This window comes from Ambystoma mexicanum, chromosome 7p, assembly GCF_040938575.1.
Source record: "Ambystoma mexicanum isolate Mex_15411 chromosome 7p, UKY_AmexF1_1, whole genome shotgun sequence".
Lineage (NCBI taxonomy): Eukaryota > Metazoa > Chordata > Amphibia > Caudata > Ambystomatidae > Ambystoma > Ambystoma mexicanum.
The window spans coordinates 546655126-546668054 of NC_090939.1; positions in this window are offsets into that span (position 1 = coordinate 546655126).

Sequence of the window (12929 nt, forward strand, 5' to 3'; positions counted from 1 at the left end):
TGATTGTGTTAGACCTGCAGCCTGAGTCCTAGTTTGTCAAGGGACCAACTCCAGGGTTCCTGATTTTTTAGAAGATTTGTGGGGTTTGACAAACTCTGGTCCTGTGAGGCGCTGGTAGGATTAGCTAGTCCGGTGATTGCTGGTAGGCAGCTTTCTCAGATAATGGATGAGTCAAGTTTTGTTGTCAAACATGAGGTTGTTTTATTCCTTAGTTAGTCAGCACCAATGAAAGACATCATTGGATAAAAGGTGACATTTAGGACATGATGATATGTTACACAGCCGACGCGCGTTTCAACCTAAGGCTTTTTCAAGGCCAATTGTAGTCGAGGATCTTAAGATCCTCGACTACACGACTCTGAGCACCATCACTGCCGAACCCTGCCACAGAACGGCTACCCAGCCCACTGGCACCCACACATGGGAGGACCAGCTCACTGCACCTTGAAGCTCACCCCATAACTCAATTAGCCTTGAAAAAGACTTAGGTTGAAACGCGCGTCGGCTGTGTAACACATCATCATGTCATAAATGTCACCTTTTATCCAATGATGTCTTTCATTGGTGCTGACTAACTAAGGAATAAAACAACCTCATGTTTGACAACAAAACTTGACTCATCCATTATCTGAGAAAGCTGCCTACCAGCAATCACCGGACTAGCTAATCTTACCAGCGCCTCACAGGACCAGAGTTTGTCAAACCCCACAAATCTTCTAATATTGAAGTTGTCCAGGGAAAAGGGATCACTGCAGTTTGGCTCAAGTAAGATACACGTATACTCCAACTTTTCAACCAGTGTCCATTTATAAAGTTGATCCTACAATTCGGTTAAATGACTCGTCCGAGCCCGGGAGATCAAAAAAGCTCTTCTATTCCCAGCCAAATTTTGCATCCTGCATGAAGGTAAAGCACTTTTTTGAAAACCCGTTGGATGCAATCACTTATATTGAGGCATCAATTCTGCTTCCACTGGGAGTGGGCACAGACACCAGGCTCAAGATGACAGCAGAGATGCTCGTATAGTCGACGCTGGAGAATGAACACAGTGATGTTGGACATGCTCATCATCTGTAGACAATTCATATGGCAGCACAGTGACTAACAATTGCATGTTTGCCAGGGCCACCGGCAATTTGGTGTGTCACAGTTGTTGTTTGCATCGCTTTCAAGGAGAATTCCGGTTGTTGGGCAGGGGATACATCATTGAGTTGGGGTTGAACCTGGGGAGAGTACCAGGTGGAGAGTGGGGGTTAAAATGAGTAATGGGACTGCCAGAATTTGGGTTATAAAGGTTACAAAGTTTGGAATGGCTATACATGTTTGGGCAAACAAATTGTTGTACTGCATGGGCTGGGTGCATGAGCAGTAGTGGCTGATTGATTCTTGGGTAAACGTCAGTGGTAGGAGCGGATAATCCAGGGTCTAGGGGGGGGTTGACATTAATTTCCTGAAATGTACTAGGGGTGAACAACCCGGCCATAGCCCGAAGGGTAATAACATATTTGGAACAGCACGCCCTGCAGGTGCTGATGTTAGACGAGACCCACGCATTGAAAGCGGTCCATGAGTCCTTTGCTTCTAAATTGGGCGGCGTGTGAATTTTCAGTACTTACTCCTTGCAAGCATGTGGGGTAATGACATTGATACAACACACAGTTACATTCATACTAGACAAAAGTTATATTGACCCATTGGGCCGATATTTTCTGTTAAAGGGAAAGTCCGATGGTGACAAAATGTTGCTGATTAACTCCTATGGCCCCAATATAGTTGACCTGACTTTAATAGGTCCCTTGCAGATATCATTACTAGTTACATTGATATACTGGTGCTATGGGGTGGGGACATGAATTCTATCTTGGACACTGTCAGGGATAGATCAGACACTGCACCTCGACACCTGACAATGATGGCAAAGTCACTATTACAGATGTCACAATTGCAATCGTCGGATGTCTGGAGGGAGCTGCATTGCATGGGTAGAGAATACACATATTACTCTACAGTCCACGACTCCATGTCCAGGATTTATTAATAATAATTATTATTATTAGTATTTTTATTATTATTATTGGCTGTTATCTGCTGAGTGGATGGGAAGAGTGCATGGGTGCTCTATCCTTCTGCGCACATTCTGTGATCATTCCTCTATAGTGCTTACATTGACTTTTACACAAGCACGTAGGTCCTGCCCCCTCTGGTGCATGTCCCCCGTGATATTGAGGGGTCTCAGGCTTGCCAAAACACTGGGTATCAAAACGGAGGAGTTCTTTGACAACAATGTGGGCTCAGTAGCATGACATTCCACGGTCTGGGAAACCTTTAAGGTGTTAATGAGGGGGGAATTGCTCTCTGGCTTCTCCTGGGCTCTTAAGTCAATAAGATCAGAACTAGGTGCCCTTGAACCACATATTCGGCTGCTCGAAAACAAATATGCTTCGACCAGTGACAATGCATTGACCCTTTTTAAGGGGGATCTATTGAAATTTCAGGAGTTAGCAGATAAGCAGGTCCTTTATATTACTAGACTGGCGCTAGCACGAATATATGGGGAATCAGATAAACCAGGTAGTGCCCTTGCTAGGGCAATACAACTAGACCTATCTCCCAGAGTAAACATTGGTGTCAATGCAGAAACTGGGGCTACCCACACGACAGAGCACAATATAAATGAAGAGTTCCGGAAATACTACAAGTCTCTGTTTTCGAATAAAGACGGTTGCTCTGAATTAGAACTCACACAGTACTTGGACTCCATCAGTCTCCCTGTATTACTGGCAGACGCAGTCTGCGTGCTTGAGGCCCCTATCACCCAGAAGAGATCACTTACAAGGTATTGAAGGTGGTTAAGCTTCTTTTTAATGTAGCATGTGTGGTAGCCAAGAAATGTGTACTCAGGTATTGAAAATCGAAGAGTGGCCCAACACATACAGAGTGGTTTTGTGATCTTTTATATACGTCTGAGAGAGAGGAAAAGTACGTCACCTCAGTCCTGTTGCGATGCAGACCTAAAGATATTTGGTCCTCCTTGCATGACTACTTGACACCTATAGAGGACTCAAGGCTAGATGGAATGTAGCTAGATTAGTCACGCTGGCTTCCTCTTGCATATAAGTATGTAGCCAGCCTTCCACCCCCATCTTGTTTGTTCTTTGTAACTTAGTCAATGTAAAGGATTGTGCTCCGATGTACTTCTACAAGATAATCGTGTCTGACTCGACAGCTGTATCGTGTCCATGATCAAATGTGCACATGTGTGTTATTCTATTGCCTTGTAAGCTCACTGTTAACGGAAAATAAAGTTTATAAAAAACATTTTTTTCAAAAAAGCTCTGCTTATGATTGCTGAGCAGATAGACACCCAACGGTCACCCCCTGCATATTGACTGACCCTTCACTAATGGCATGTACGTGAGTTGTGTTGCAGTTATCTCATCAACTCCTCCCTCAAAATCTCGAAAAGTCATGAACAGATCATTTGCCGGATCACATCACACGTATGCTTCTCGATCCTTGAAGAAACCTGTCAGTAATTCCCCGTGAGGGGCATCCGTTGTTTCAGTTAAGCCCTTTTGAACGTCTCTAAATCCAGAAAAATCTCCCAAACGTCCAAAATATTGGAATCAGTAAGTGAAAGTCTTTCATAGATTTCACTCTGCTCAAATGCTCCTTCCAGTTGTGGCTCCATAGAGGATTTCCCTCCACTCCCAGAGCTCCAACTGCTACTTTGCCTGTCATTTTGTTCGAAAATTCTAAACACAAGGCATGACAATTTCATCTTTCTATTGGTAGCCTCTTCCATTTTTTTGTTGTCACATAGGTGTTTTACTCCCAAAATGGTAGCCGTGTATTTTGACTTATAATATACGGAATGGCTTCCACATTTTAGGCATTGAATATTATGCCATCCTGTGCCGAAACTAACTGCAACTCTATGGCTATCAGCTGCCGTTGGCCTCCGTGAACTGCACTTCTTGAATACCCAGGAACCTTTTACATACGCACTGTGCGTGGAGGTCCTCCGTATGGACCACATACAAAACTTGACCAGTCACACCAGCACACATGGGCGAGGGGAGAATTATGGAAATTCTGACAAAACTGCTCTGAAACTAACTGAGATGGCTGCTGAGCTATATGACTGCAATTGTTAGAGATAGGGGAGCCCTTTGACCTCCCGCTCAGCCCCTCTATCCTCGCCAGGCCTTAAGTCGAGGGTACAAGCAGGAGGACAGGGTCCACCCACTTTTTTCAGAGGGTGGACTCAGTCCCCCATACCTGAAATGAGATGTCTTCTTTGAAATTATGAATTAAAGCTGACCTCAGGTATCGAACAGCTGTCTTCAGGTTTGCAGGCCGGACACTTCCCCACTGCATCACATAACCTGACGAAAAAAAGCAAACAACTAAATTTGAAATGTCGCATTTCGGTACTACTAAATGTTCCAGGGAAAACATTTGTATTGGTTCTTGGAGTTTAACGTTTTTAACGTTTTCAAAAAAACACTATTAGAAGAATATAACCTTTCTTGGTTTTGTGTGTGTGTTGATTTTATGAAAGGCGAATGCCATTCGACCTGTGCAATTTGGGTGGTTATGCATAGCCAATTTAATGATTTGTGCATATTTCACCTTGATATTCTAATTTCTGATGACGCCACACCCCAATGCGTTAGTTGAGTCCCCCCTCTGTTATTTTTGGGACTTGACCCCTGCTCAAGGCTTTACACGGAAGCACTGTACTCCACTCCAAAAAAGCTGATAAGTAACTTTTCTAACATTAAAATGTGGCCCCAATACCGTTGATCCTAAAGTGTCCACTTGCAAAGCTTTCACCTTTATGTCGTCATATTGACAATGTCATTTCAGATGATCATATCGCACTATGGGCACATTTGTTTTAACAATCGTAAGTCGTTTTTTTGTGATGTACTGCTTGTCTGCTTCCTGAGCTAGCAATCCCTGACCTGCTGCTTGACATGGAACAAAGCCCCATTCCCTGAGAGAGTCAACATCATACACTTCGTCTCTGGAACACACTGACCTGGGACCCGCAGAAAAATAATCTGGTCCACCATTGAAAATTACATCTCATCACATGCTACAAAACATTGTGGTCCCTTTCCTTCGGATGAACATCTGACCTTTTTGTTGCAGCTTGTATGCCTGCCTCCAAAAAGGTTTGCTCGAATCGGGGCAGCAGAAAATGTACCATTATTCCTCTAAATACCCCATCCCTCTGCTCCCTGCAAAACATCTCTGTGTGCTGCAAAGTGTTCCTTTCTGCAAGAACATTTCCACCAGTTGAAGACTATTTCGATATGTATTGTTGGAATGTCTATACCATGTTTATGCCTGAATTGTACACAATTTAATTCTGTTGCGATGTTTTGTGGATCTTTTTAAAATCCAAAATAAACTAAACTATGCAAAACTATTTCAACCTTAGAATTTAAATGTATCTGAGACCATTCAAGCTGTATTTCTGTTCTATTTGTGACAGTCTCCATCCCTCCACACCAATCTATGTTCATGGTTGAAAGAAAGGTCCTTGCATATCATATCCTCTCTCCCACTCATCAAAATACAGAATCATTGCATGTTAGGTTACTTATATACAGCCTAACACAACCAATAGGCTGTTTAAAAGTCCTAAAGGAGACGAAAGGAGGGGGGCAGGAAATATGGGACTTCAGCAAATAAAGTTATGTTGCTAGCAGGGCAACTAGTAGCCCACTAAAGCCACTTCAAAGCAATACAGAGGGAGGGGTATCTTGGAGAGCTGGTCATGGGAGGGCTGGAAGAAGTATGGTTCAAGGGCAATCCCAGAGGAATCAGGCTAACTGACTTAGTGAAGGCCTATTGGGTCTAATGCACGGGGTCTAATGCAAATGGTAGATGTTCTGTGAGGGATATATTATTTGCTAAAGAAACGTCAGATAATCTTGACAATTAGGGCACTAGAAGCAGCACACAAACTTTACAAACCATTGACCCCTGAGCCCAAATTAAGCCCTTTCATCAAGCACTACTTCACAGCGAGGTCAAAGAGGGATTGTGCACATAGTTCCATTCTGAAATGACTACTGCTCTGGAGGAGTCCAGCATTGAGTAGAGGCCCCACACATCTCCTGAACTAGTAGTGATTCCAATCATACAGGTGAAAGAGGAACTGCCCGAGGGGTGTCCCTCCTTCACCTCTTTTGGGCAGGCTTTGTGAGCTGATAACAGCAACAACCCAAACTGATGGTTCCAAAATAAATGTCCTATTATGGTTTTTAATAAATGTACATTCTTTATTCAGACAATCAAACAATTATTCAGGAAACACCCACCTTTGTAGAAGAAACAAAGGGAATGAAGACTTTTGTGAAAAAGGCACACTGGGTGGATGAGCCGGGGTGTTCAGGAAATAGATTGTCAACAATGGCACTGTTCAAGGACATGCCAGTGAAGAAAAATGTAGACAATGGGGGCTTAAAAGCCCTTTTGGTCATAAAAAAGGACCAGTGGACATGGACTCTTGACAGCAACTTCAAGTCTTGTCTTTGGTGCTTAACATCATTGAGCCAGGCAATTCAGCATCAAATGTGTAGTTCCGAGACTTTCGGCACCAGGCCAAGGCATAGCTTTGGAGTGCCAGTGACAGCCCTCAGCGATGTGGTTCAGTTTGCCAGTGGCATTGGCTTGAGGGTCGAAGACTTTGGAAAGCCTCACAGGCCACCCTCTCACCATGGCTGTACTGGGATCAAAGCCCAGGACTCTCCTGCCATATGCAACCTAGTATTTTGAAGTTCCAGTGTCCTGGTGGACCTCTCACTGCCATGGCCCTCTAGGGGTCCACAGCACGGTGATCCTGCTGCTACTCTCCCTTGTATCATGCTTTCCCAACCTTCCTAACTGTTCATTTTAATGGTTTGTCTGGCCCCTGTCCAAGCATCTTCACTCTAAGCACCTACCCACACTGTCCTGGGTCAGGGAGTGAGCAGTTCTCAGTCCGGCTGCATACAACCATCTAAAACCTCCTGTAATGTACGTGTTGGTAGAGGCTGAACTAATAGGTAAGTGCAACTGTATACACATGTACGCATGTGCACTTTAATTCAACTATATATAAAAGCAAATCCTTGGTGTGTGTGTATTGCCATTCTTTTATTTCCTCACACAGGTGTTAGTATAGATTTAAGTAGGTGTAACCTCTGCTTATACTGACAACAATTGGGCCATGGTTACATAGTGTAGAGCTTCCCTGGAGTGACGAGGACTGATGCACAGCACGTTTAGATTTGTTTGTCTTAAATATCTCATTCAAGGGTGAGAATACCTCAAGACCATCGCTTTGTGTTGCCCCAATCCTGACATGATTTCCATACCATCTCCCCTTTTGGTGTTTCGTCATTTCACCTAGGCCCTATTTTCCAATCACATCCAGAATACAACCATCAGTGAAAGATTGTCATATTTACATCTGCCTCACTTGTGTGGTTGCTCGGCCTCCGCACAGTACACAGAACGAGTGCATGAATCACTCTTAATAAGGGTTGTGCCTGCATACACCAGTCTGCTATTCTGAGAGCAGAAACTATTCTGGGGAGGCTGGGTACATTGTGAAAACAGTCAATATTCAACTGTTGCTCAACGATTATTCCCTGTATAATTTTACAGCTTTCACTATACAGTTAGTTTCAGTTAAACAAAAAATATATATATACAAATGTAAAAGTGAGCTTCATAAGTGTACGTTGTTACATTTAATCTTAACATTTAACAATGTTAATGTAAGAAGAACTGCGGTTCATCAAATGATCCAATGCAGTGACAGCCTATATACGATGCTCCATTCGCTTACCACACATTTGTTACTTCAAAAACAACAATCAATCCAACGTTCATATACATACATATTCCGTATCATTCCTTTGCATAAAAGAAACAATGGGCCTCGTTCCAACCTTGCCGATCCGGTAAAAAAGTGGCGGTAACAACGGACACTGGCACTTTTACCATATCGGCAAACTATACGTGAGGTGGACCACCATAGCTGGAAACACCGGCGCTGGAAAATAGGCATCCACAAATAAAGACGCTGGTGAAGCTGGCACCAATGAGCACCGGCTGGGCCCCTAAGCAATGGTGGTAATACTGCCACGATGGCAACATCGACAAATCATGAGGTCTACCCTTCCGGTAACACCACCAAAGAAATGGCAGTAATACAGTCAAACGCTAGGCGGCAAACCCCTCCATCTGAAAGCAGGCAGTAGATGGCAGAAAATGCATGCAGGTGTGGGGAATGAGGCCACGGGTGCACCCAATGCAGCATGCAGGAGTTGAAAAAGGCTACACGTTCAACTGACACACATTTAAACACCACAATGCTGCCACTAGCTACAGTCAGCATTGGCCTGCAGCTGCTCCAGGCCAACATAGCACTACAGAGGCTGGAGGACCAACAGAGGGCACAAGAGGCACTGGACAGGAGGATGATGAGGAGGAATGAGAGGAGGAGGAGGCGGCGCCTTGCAAGGTGTGCCCCCATAACCCATGTATGGGCCACGCCATGGACACTCAGTGACATGAAAATCCTAACCCTATTGTGCCAGGGGCGTAAGAGACACATAAAATATGGGGGGGACAGAGGACACCTTGGGGACTTTTATATTTTTATTTATTGTGTTTTAGTCAAAGAAATCGACGTTTCACAAAATTAAAATTAAAATAGCGGTACGTATTAAATTAGATATATAATCACTGTATAAAACAAGAGAAAAGAAGAAAAGAAAATAAGAAAATTAAGAAAAAGAATAGCAGTTCAGGGTATAAAATCCTTCAATTTGGCTCGCTTTAGAAGGCTCACTACACATAAACATGTTACCATTTCAAGTCAAAAGGCTTTCATGGCCTGAGCATAGCTGGTCCCAAAAAGATTGGGTGTCCACCCACCATTCCTTGTCCACAAATCTCACAAACTTTACAACCCTCTTGACGGGGACTTTGCTGCAGACACAAACGTTAATGTTAAAGGATATTTGTACCATGCGCTATCACCACCGGAGTGGTCCCCTGGCACACTGGCGGCTCTGAAAAAGGGAAGGGGGTGAGTTAGTGGGAATAAGATGGAAAAGTGCAAAAGAGCAGTGATGTGCTGTTGGCAACCTCAGCCTGCTGGGTCCGTTGGCTGGGCTTGGGGAGTTTTACGGTCGGTAGTCGTTGTATGCTGGTGTGCAAGTCTATGTGTGGTTTGTTTTGTTGGTGCGGTGTAGTGAAGTTTGTGCGGATTGTTGTGTTGTAGGCTTGTGGTTGTGCTTGGTTAGGGTTTAAGAGGTGTATGCAGAGGGGTGAAATTGTTAGTGGATCGGTTAATTGGCATTTCTGTCCTTGCAATTATGTCTAGGTGTGAAGCTTGCTATCATTCACTATTCCATCGGAGTGGGGCACTTGCTAATCTTCAATATCATATCTAGATGTGAGGCAGGCTAGTGATCACGATTCCATCTAAGCGTGGCACTTGGTAACATTCACAGTTTCATCTAAGTGTGGCGCATTCTAACATTCACATTTCTATCAAGATGCGACACAGGCTAAAGTTAAGAATTCCATCAAAGTGTGTCACATGCTAACATTCACAATCCTTTCTTAGTGTGACGCAGGCTAAAGCTAAGCATTCCATCTAAGTGTGGCACATGCTAACATTCATATTTCTATCTAGATGCGACGCAGGCTAAAGTTAAGAATTCCATCAAAGTGTGGCACGCGCTAAAATTCATAATCCTATCTAGATGTGACGCAGGCTAAAGTTAAGAAACCCATCTAATTTTGGTGCATGCTAACACTCACAATCCGATCTAGATGTGACACAGGCTAAAGTTAAGCATTCCATCTAAGTGTGGCACATGCTAACATTCACATTTATATCTAGGTGTGTCACAGGCTAAAGTTAATCATTCCATCTAAGTTTGGCGCATGCGAACACTCATAATCCAATCTAGATGAGACGCAGGCTAAGGTTAAGCATTCCATTTAAGTCCATCTAAGTGTGGCGCATGCTAACACTCACAAGCCTATCTAGATGTGAAGCAGGCTAAGGATAAGCATTCCATCTAAGTCTATCTAAGTGTGGCACATGCTAACATTCACAATCCTATCTAGATGTGACACAGGCCAATCTTCACAGTTCTCTCCAGGTGTGGCACTACTTGACATTGGCAAGTAAATTAGTGTAATGCAAGTCAACATTTACAGTCCAGCCATGGCCACAGAGTAAAATGATCTGCCAATTATTTTGTAGTGAGTGATGATCATGAGCATTTGTTAAATAAAAATAATAATAATTTTCTGGCGTTCGGTACGCATGATACATTCTGCTGCTATTGTTTGTATGTCAACCAGATTTATTATGTTGTTGTGTATATTGCACACACAAACATGATTGAGACTTTTCGAAGTCATAATATGCATTGGGAATATATTGGAGAAGTGGCTCAAGACAGACACCCAGTGTTACAACATTGTTTTAAATCAGGCCCTCCGTGCTGTAAGCATGGTTTTGTGAATGCCAGAGGCCATTATCCAGTTAGGATCAAACTATTGGGGTAGGACTGAAGGCATCCCCTCACCTGGCACAGTGTCTATTGGGTGTGGCACCAGGCCATGCAGAAGCATTTAAGTTAAAAAGTTCTCTCTCCTGTATAGCGGAGCAGGGCGTGCAGAGGGCTATTGGAGTGAGAGCTCTGTGTGCTTTCAATGACTGCCCAACCCAGCCAGCCAGTGCACAGTGTAAAATCGGTCCACCGTTTGTGACTAAGAAGGTAGAAAGTTATCTTGGCCGATGTTGTATAAAACACAGGAGGGCAGGCTGTACCTACCCAAAGTAATGGGGTATTGGAAAGTGTTAATCGCTGCCTAATGGATGTGGTGCAAATGGTGAGTCCAAGTGATGTGGATAAGAAGGAGACAATCCATGAAACAGTGAGTTGATTGCACCAATCTCCACAAAAGGTCATGGGAGTCTGGGATTGATGGTTGCTGGGAGATGAGGCTGAAGCTTGCCAGGGAGGGGCTGTTTTTGATGTATACAGTGTGGAACCTTCAGAGGTGGTCAAAATGCATGTGAGACATTGCTCAAATTTGTGTACAAAGAGGAGGTATGTGTTTTTGTCATTGCTTGAGCTCGTATGGCTCCCTCATTCCAAGTCCTTGCTAGAAGGGTGTCAAATGCAGAGTCCTGACCTTTTAGGATATTCTATGTCCACAGAATAACAAAAGGCTGTGCTCCAATATACAAATAAAAGTTTCCTTTCACTTTGAGGTGCCTGAGCACTGCCAAACCGCAGAGGTTGAACCACTGCAGCTGGTTTCAATCTTGGTTACTGTGCTAGCGGGCTCAATCCAAACAAAATGCATGGTCCAAGATAATGCAATTTACTACACTCTAGGCTTCTTGTTGCCCACACCCATGAGCAGAATGCATCAGCCCACCCATTAGCCACAACCTGATTAGCGTCACATAACGTAGGGCTGCGAGGGCTCCCCATATACAGGAACTGCCCTGGTCAGCCTCAGGTTCCCCTATGCCTGCATCCCCTATCCCACTATATATATAAAGCTTATTTTATTGTAAGGATGTTTTTGCAGATGTTTATTCTACTATCAATAACTTCTAAGTGCTTGCATCTTACTTTCACCAATACAGTACATGCACTCACACAATGGGCCTCATTACAACTCAGGCGTTAAGGGTTAACGCCATCGTTAACCCTTAACGCCTGATTCTGATTTTAACGCCTGCTTTTAGCAGGCGTTAAAATCCATGGCGCTAACCTGCCATGGTGCTAATTACGCCGCCGTAATTTACGGCGGCGTAATTAGCGCCTTCCCCACTCCCATTATGCCCTATGGGGCAAAAATGGGAATGGGGAAGGGAAAATGGGAAATGGGGATTTACCGCCCCACTCACCTTGGAATGGGGCGGTAAATCCGCCATCCACCATGGTGTAAACGGAGTTTACACCATGGTGGTAAAGTTGGTGCACTTAGCACCAAGGTTGTAATGAGGCCCAATATCTTCTTCTATTGATTTTATCCTAATTGATTTGAAAAATAACAAGCATTGACAATGCCAACAGTTTAGGCTTTTGAGTCAGCAAAGTCACTTGTGGTGTGAGTACCTGGGCATCTAACAGCAGTGCTTGGCAAATGCCTAATACTTGTACACAAGCCAAAACTTGTTGGCGTTGCCAATGTTTGTTTTTGCCAGGACTTCCGTGAAGGACACACATAGTGCTTATAAATCGAATGGCTGAGCATGAACCTGGTAACTACATTTTGATTACACCAATAGAGCATTGGCAGCCATAACATCTATTTGTCAGCTGTGTGCCTACAATCTGTGGGAGCGGCATAGGCTGGTGTAGGCAAGCATGTTTTTCCAGCATTCTGGGATGTGCTGCGGCTGAATGGGACAGAACTTCAACTGAGTAAGCAGTGATTAAAGGACCTAAAGACCCTGGGTTCCGGACTGGTGAGGCTCCAGAGGCTGAGTGGAATTTATAATTAAGGTTGCTTTGGATACATCTCTGTTTCGAGCCTTACTGGTTGCCCAACCCTGTGCATGTGCAGTTGCTTCACCGAGATATTTTAAGAGAAGGAAACAGGATATGTGAATAAGGTTCAGGAGCTACTGACTTAATATCTAACTGACGTCTGACAAACAGCAGCTTCTAGCTGCTATATGGTTAACAGCAAGGACTAGTAGGATTAGTCCCCCACACCCTTTAATGTCTAGTGGAGCCTTGAAACACCATTTTCTGTCCAGGCGCTTTATAAATACCCGATACATACATAAATAAATAGCTATGTTCTCATGACACCATGCACCCACCAAAGCATTGGACTAGTGATGCACAAATGCAGGAGATAAAAAAGGC